Below are 6,805 nucleotides of genomic sequence, written 5' to 3' on the forward strand. Positions count from 1 at the left end.
GAGAAGAAACAGCAAGAACTAGAAAAAAGAAACAGGGAGCCAGGTAGAGAGAAAAATTTTAAAAAGCAACAGCATACAAGAAACATAGGCAAGAACTGAGGGGTAGGCAGAAAATGTAAGAAGTGACATGGTACAGGACAGAGAGGGAAGAGTTAAGAACTAGAGACAGGGAGATGGATAGAAGGAAACATAGAAAGAAAATTTTGAAAGCAACAGGGTACAAGAATCAAAAAGTAGGTACATGAAGCTGCATAGAGGGAGACGTAAGAATGAAATTTGAAAAGCAACAGGGCACAAGAAATGCAGGCGAGAAATTAAACTAAGGTCAGGGAGACAAAGAGAGGGAAAAGTAGCAAGAAAATTTTAAAAGCAACTGGGTTTAAGAAACATGCAAGAATTTAAATAGGGATGGAGAGGTAGGAAGTTTCAAAAGTGATGACATACAAGAAATATAGGCAAGATTTTAAAAATAGGGACAGGGAGCCTGATAGAAGGAAACTGTGGTGGGTTGACCTTGCCTGGCTGACGAGTGTCCACCAAGCCACTCTATCATTCCTCCCCCTCAACAAGACAGGAGGGTACAAAATACAACAAAAAAGCTTGTGGGTCAAGATAAGGACAAAGAGATCACTCACCAATTACTGTCACAGGCAAAACAGACTCAACTTGGGGCAATTAATTTATTGTCAGTCAAAATCAGAGTACAATAATGAGAAATATGAACAAATCTGAAAAACACCTTCCCCCCACCCCTCTCTTTTTCCTGGGCTCATCTTCACTCCTGACTTCTCTACCTCCTCCTACCAAGCAGCACAGGGGGAGAGGGAGGGGGGGGTTGCAGTCAGTTCATCACAAGTTGTCTCTGCTGCTCCTTCCTTCTTCGTGTTCTTCCTCTGTTCCAGTGTGGTGTCACTCCCATGGGGCCACAGGTCCTGCCAGAAAACCTGCTCCAATGTGGGCTCCTCTCCACAGCGTCACAGCCTCCTTTGGGTGCATCCGCCTGCTCTGGCGAGGGGTCCCCCATCGGCTGCAGGGTGCACATCTGCTCTGCCATGGACCTCCGTGGGCTGCAGGGGGACAGCCTATGTCACCATGGTCTTCACTGCAGACTGCAGGGGAATCTGCTTTAGGACCTGGATCACCTCCTCCTTTTCCTTCTTCACTGACTTGGGTGTCTGCAGGACTGACAGCTTCTGCACAGCATTTTTTTTTAGCCCTTCTTAAATATCACAGAGGTGCTACCAGGGTTGCTGGTTGGCTCAGCTTTGACCAGTAGCAGCTCCATCTTGCTGGAACTGGCTGTGCCCAGCATGGGGGCAAGTCCTGGTGTCTTCTCCCAGAACCCACCCCTGCAGCCCCGGCCCACTCCCCTGCCCCAGCTGGCCACACAAACTCACTACAACAGTGATCGGCTTCAGGGCAGAGAGGGGGGATTGAAAAGTAGGGAAAGGGAGACAGAGAGAGAGATGGGGCGGGGGGGGGTAGCAATGGGCTACAGGACAGCAAGGAGGAACTAATAAAAAGGGAGAGGATACCACACAGAGAGATGGAGAAAAACAAATATTAGTGATGAGCCGCAGGGCAGAAGGAAGAATTAAAAAAAGGGGACAGTGAGGTAGATGAGAGAGACTGAGAAATATCAAAAACACTGATGATCTAAAGGGGAGAGAGAGGGAAAATAAAGAATAGGGACAGGGAACCAGACAGAGAGAGACTAATAAAGACAACAATGGGCTATGGGACAGTGAGGGAAGAAGTTAAAACATAGGGACAGGGACCTGGAACAAGAGAATCTAAGAAAGTAAAAGTGTATCCAGAATACAGGGCAGAGAAAGGAATTTAAAAATAGAGACACAGCATCAGACAGGTGAGAGCGGCGGGAACTGTGAAGGGCTAAAGGGCAGATAGGGAGGAATTAACAAGATTGGGATAAGAAGACAGACGGATAGATGGAGAAAGAAAAAGTAGTGACGGGCTGCAGGGCAGAAACAGAGGATAAAAAAGAGGGATGGGACAGGCCAGAAGTGCAGAGAGAAAAAGAAAGCAGAAGCAGAACAACAGAGAAAGAGGGGGACTTAGAGAACAACAGAGGGAGAGGTATAGGAAGAAAAAAACAAAAAAATTAAAGCAGTGAGAGAAAGAGAAGGTGGGGGCAGGGAGGGACTGGGATGCAGAAGAGGGGTGACACAGCCCCAGGGGTCCAGGACTCACCGTACCTCCCGCTCTTGGAGCTGCTGAGAGAATTTGACTGTTCAGACATGCCTGTCTCTCTCTCCCTCTCCCTTCCTCCTCTGCAGCTGCAGTCACTTGACTGTCATCCACCTAAGAGAATAGATTGGTGCCTTACAGCTCTTACAATATGAGGCTTCCTAGAAACACAGGCTCACATGCACACACACACACTACATGACTGTACTGTGGTTTTGGTTACGCATACAGGCCCTGCTGTGCACACTGGTGATTGGATCTGCTGAGGACTACACTAAGAAGGGTCCATCCTCACCTGGAGAGGCAGGCTATCTCCTGTCTGCAGCTGCTGGCTGGATCCTCTTTATTTTATTCTTCAAATAAAAAAATTCTTCAAATGCAGGCCACTACGGAATCTTTCCATGGCAACCACGGTGAAACGGTGCTAGCTGACATCCAGCTGAGAGAAGAAGAAAAACATTAGCACAAAGCTGGGCAGAAATCCAAAGCTGCCTTTTTGTTGTGAAGGTTTGTGAAGACAGTACGACTGAGCGGAGGAAAAAGTATTTTTGCGTCATCTTTGGTACAGCTGTTGACACAGGCCACTAGAGCTTTTGCATTTTTCAGACAACCATGCCTTTTTTTTTCCTTTCTTTTTTGACTCATTGGTAACTTTACTTTCAGGTGACAGACATAGAGACCTACATACGTTTTCTCAAGCCTTAGTATAGCCGAGGCTTCATCGCCCTATACGTCCCAAGTTGAGTATTTTTGCTAGAGAGCACAGCAACACATCTGTCCTTGTGAACTGTCTCGTTGCAAAAAAGGAATGATTTTTTCCGGGCCGTTGCTCCAAACGGTCAAGATCTTTTAAAACCGCAGTTATGCCACCAAACCCGCTCACGGTCCCTCCTAGCTTTTGACCGCCCTGAGATTTAACAGGCACACGCTCCGTTCCATCTTCCAACAGCAAAAATATGTTAACGCTCTCGGACCCAGAGCGCAACCCTATGGATGTCCACGCACGCACCCTGCCGTTTTGATGAGGAGCCACCGAGCAGCCCTGCGAGCACAGCTGCACGCGCCAGATCAGTTTCACCTGCGCCGCGAGTTACCGGTTTCCGTGAACGTAGTTTCTGATGCTTTAAACCGAAAACCGTATCTCGACGCTTCGCCGCAGCAGAAACGACCCATCGCTAGACCGCTACAAAAACGCAGCAACACCAATTGCAAACCCACAGCAGCGACAGCTCCAGAAATATTTAGACCAGGAACAAGGGAGAAAAATAAAACAGCTTCATCTCACGCACAGGGGAGCGGCAGGCAGAGAAAAGGGTCGGCATTCTGAGCCCTTACAGAAAACGGGCATTCTCCTTCCGTTCCTCGGCCCGTCCGTGAAGGTCTAAATACCGCAACACTACTACGGCAACGTCTAGAGTAGGGCACAGCAGCCCTGCCGCTGGACTTGCCATCGACCCATGCTATTTACGTAGCAGGACGCGTACGCAGAGGGACACGTTTTGCCACACGCAACCTTGAACTTCCTGAAAATTTACGTTTACCGAAAAAAGCCATTTGGAACATATTGCCAAACAACATTCAGCAATGAAGCTTTGATGCGTTTGACACACGCAAGTTTTTTGGTCACTTGCTATTTGCTTCCTGTTGCTGCTGCTGTTCTTCCTTCAGAAATTCTACTTGTAGCCAAGTTATTCACTACTGGTTCAAGCATTTGCCTTCCTGGTATTACCAGCACATTCACAGAGGCAAGTAACTTAATTGCTCTTCTACAATTATCCAAACGACAATTACAGCCACAAAAGAGAAGGAGAGGTCAGGCAGCAGAAGAGCTCTGCAGGCTGGCACCAGTCAATATTGCACTCTCTAAAAAACAAACAACAACAAAACAAAACCGTGACCCTGTATCTTTTTTTTTTTTTCTTCTTTCAGAGCTCATCCCTGCCTCAGCATTTTGTCTTGTCAGAGCATGAAGCGCAGGTGACCTGACGACTTTTGCGTGTGATGAGTACCTGTTCAGAAATAGTCCAGATCTGCAAGACTGGTGTCATTTTTATGGTTTTAATCATCATAACTCAAATTTTATTTGCTCACGCATTTGTGAGGAAACTAATTAACTTTTAGACACTGCCTCTCCTTTTTTTGGGGGTGGGTGTGGAAATGTGTTAGAGAGTGAAAAACATTACGATTCAGAGCTCCCAACCATGAGGGAGTGGTGGAGAAATCAATGAAAGCAAAGACCAACAGCAGCAACATCAACTGAAGTTGGCTTTAATTCCGATCACGTACTTAAGCGACTCTCCAAGTCTATGCCTCGGTCCTATGAATGACTAGTCCCTTTTTGGAAGGACAAACTTTTTTACTTAAAAGTCCTAGACTGAAGACTCCACTGAACGGAATGGGGATTGTGCCACGGGACAAAATGCCATCAACACTCTTCATGGGGAAGGAAAAAAAAAATCAAATAAAAATCAAGTTTAAGTACCAGTTTCCATCATGTTTCACTCATTACATTTCTGCTGGCATCTAGGTGCTCCAAAATGAACTACGGGGACACCACATATTCCTAAAAATTCAGTTATACATAAAAAAAGTAAAAGGCTATTTCCAACTTGCCCATCAAATCAGTATGAACAGAGAGAAGAGAAACACTCGACCCTGAAGAAGCTAACAGGCAGCTCTGAATTTACCAGACAAAAAATTTCATTCTTTCACCTGAAACAAAAACATATCAAGGGACCAGTTCAGGAACAGGGCACGATCTGTTAAACAGCAATTTTTCCATCAGCTTTTCTGCACTAGCAGCAAATTTGCCTTCCCTGTGGGTTTAACGTGGAGCATCTGTAGTGCCCTTGAACTCGCAAGTGTTTCTCTCCGCTCCCCCAGCCCGACACGTGCGACTACCTGAGCAGCAAGCGGAATTGACCACGCAGGATTTTCTTCGTGTGACGCGGAAGGTGACGCTGGGAGAAGAGGAAACAAAGAAATGAACCTGCTCGTCACACCCAGCCAACGGTGGAAAGACAGGGGAGGATTCTGCCGGAAGGGCTCTGCACCCCAGGAGCTCCCGCCGGCCGGTTTCTCTCCCCTTTGCCCGGTACCGAGGGGACGACGACACCTCGCCCGCGCCCCCTCGCGGGGGGGGCTGCCCCAGGAGAGACGGGGGACCCCCACCTCGCTTCTGCCCGCGGGAACGGACCGGGAGAGACCCTCCACGCAGAGAGAGGAGCGCGGTGTGGATTGCATGCCCGAGGGAAGAGGCCGGGCTCCCCGCTGGCAGAAGGACAACTCGCCTCCCTGCCGCTCGGAGCAGCTTGCTGCGGACAGCCCTGCCTGCGCCCGGCCGCTCTTCCGCCGTGCTGGGAGCGCAGTCCGGCCGACGGACGCTCCAGCGAAAAGACGCTCCAGCTAATCGCGCCTCCTGCTCCTTACAGCCGCAGGTACTTTTGCCTCTGGCTAATGCACGCTCCAGACAGCGGACACCCCGCCTCGTTCCAGCTCCCGCTTGCTACAGTTCTGGCTCGTTGAAGCCCCAGCTCCGCGCTGAAGCTCCGGCTGATTTCAGCTGCTTCTCCTTACAAGCTCCAGCTACGTGCAACGGTCTGGGCTTTCCATAAGGTTGTATATCAACTGCTGTCAAAACTGGAGCATTGGGATTAAACATCAGAGTTACACGCCGAATAAATATTCGTTAGTTTGCGCGATTAATTACTTAACAACTATTCTGAGCAGCGCAGAAAGAAGAGCTGGACTCAAAGAGGGCACGTGGGGTCTGAAAAGCGCCCTTCCCCCCCACAGACCATCACAGATGTTGAGTTCGGCCTGCTGCGTGCCGGACTCCCAAACTTCGGCGTCCGACACAACCAGACCCCCATCTCCGGGGAGGGTCCACGCACCCTGCCCGCCCCCCGCTTCCCCCCGCAGCCCCCAACACCCTCCCACCCGCCTGCAAAACCAGCCAAGCCGGCTCCCGCTTTTGGACCCCGCACCAGCTGACTCGGGGCCCATTTGGGAGCCAAAAAACCCGGCTGCTGAGCCCGTTCTCAAGGCCCAAACACGCAGGGCCGGACCTCTGTTTCTGGGCCCAAAGCCGCGCAGCTCGGTCTGTTTCCGAGCCCCCACATCAGCCACGCGAGCCTGTTGTCAAGCCCCAGGAACAGAAAACTTGTTCTCCGTTTCTGACCCTGCAGTGCCCACGGGCGACGCTGAGCGTAGCCACCCCACAGCCCTGCACCCCCGGGGCCCCACACGTAGTTTCGGGGAGTGCTCGGGACCTGCGGAGGGCCCGGCCCCACGCCTCTGCGGGGCAGCCCCAGCACAGGCAGGGCGTCGCTTCACGATTGCCGTTTCAGGCTTTATTTCCCCGCCATCACCGGCACGGCCAGGCCCCCACCCCAAACCCCCCAGCCGAAGCACCCCCGCGGGTAGCCGGGCCCAGCCACCCAGAAAACAAGAAAACCAAAGAGAGTACAAGACGGACACCGTGGGGAAAGGCAAGGAGAAGGACGCAGAAACAGAGAGAGCGCGGGAGGGATAGGGAGCAGGACAGAGAGATGGAGCAAGAAAGGAAAAAAGGACGGGAGGCAGAACCAAGGGAAAG

At 50.6% G+C, this 6,805-nt stretch overlaps 2 long non-coding RNA genes across 2 annotated transcripts; both read right to left on the minus strand.

The window, feature by feature from the left end:
• Window positions 1-624: 624 nt before the first annotated feature.
• Window positions 625-2,559, minus strand: LOC138684208 (uncharacterized). Its single transcript, XR_011323577.1, has 3 exons — window positions 2,504-2,559; window positions 2,217-2,322; window positions 625-1,067 (listed from the first exon to the last, which is right to left on the minus strand). It is a non-coding gene; the product is annotated as an uncharacterized lncRNA (long non-coding RNA).
• An 809-nt stretch (window positions 2,560-3,368) lies between these two features.
• Window positions 3,369-5,951, minus strand: LOC138684207 (uncharacterized). The gene is made up of 3 exons (XR_011323576.1): window positions 5,694-5,951; window positions 5,110-5,168; window positions 3,369-3,391 (listed from the first exon to the last, which is right to left on the minus strand). It is a non-coding gene; the product is annotated as an uncharacterized lncRNA (long non-coding RNA).
• Window positions 5,952-6,805: the final 854 nt, after the last annotated feature.

The sequence above is a fragment of the Haliaeetus albicilla genome, unplaced genomic scaffold (genome assembly GCF_947461875.1).
Source record: "Haliaeetus albicilla unplaced genomic scaffold, bHalAlb1.1 scaffold_160, whole genome shotgun sequence".
Classification (NCBI taxonomy): domain Eukaryota; kingdom Metazoa; phylum Chordata; class Aves; order Accipitriformes; family Accipitridae; genus Haliaeetus; species Haliaeetus albicilla.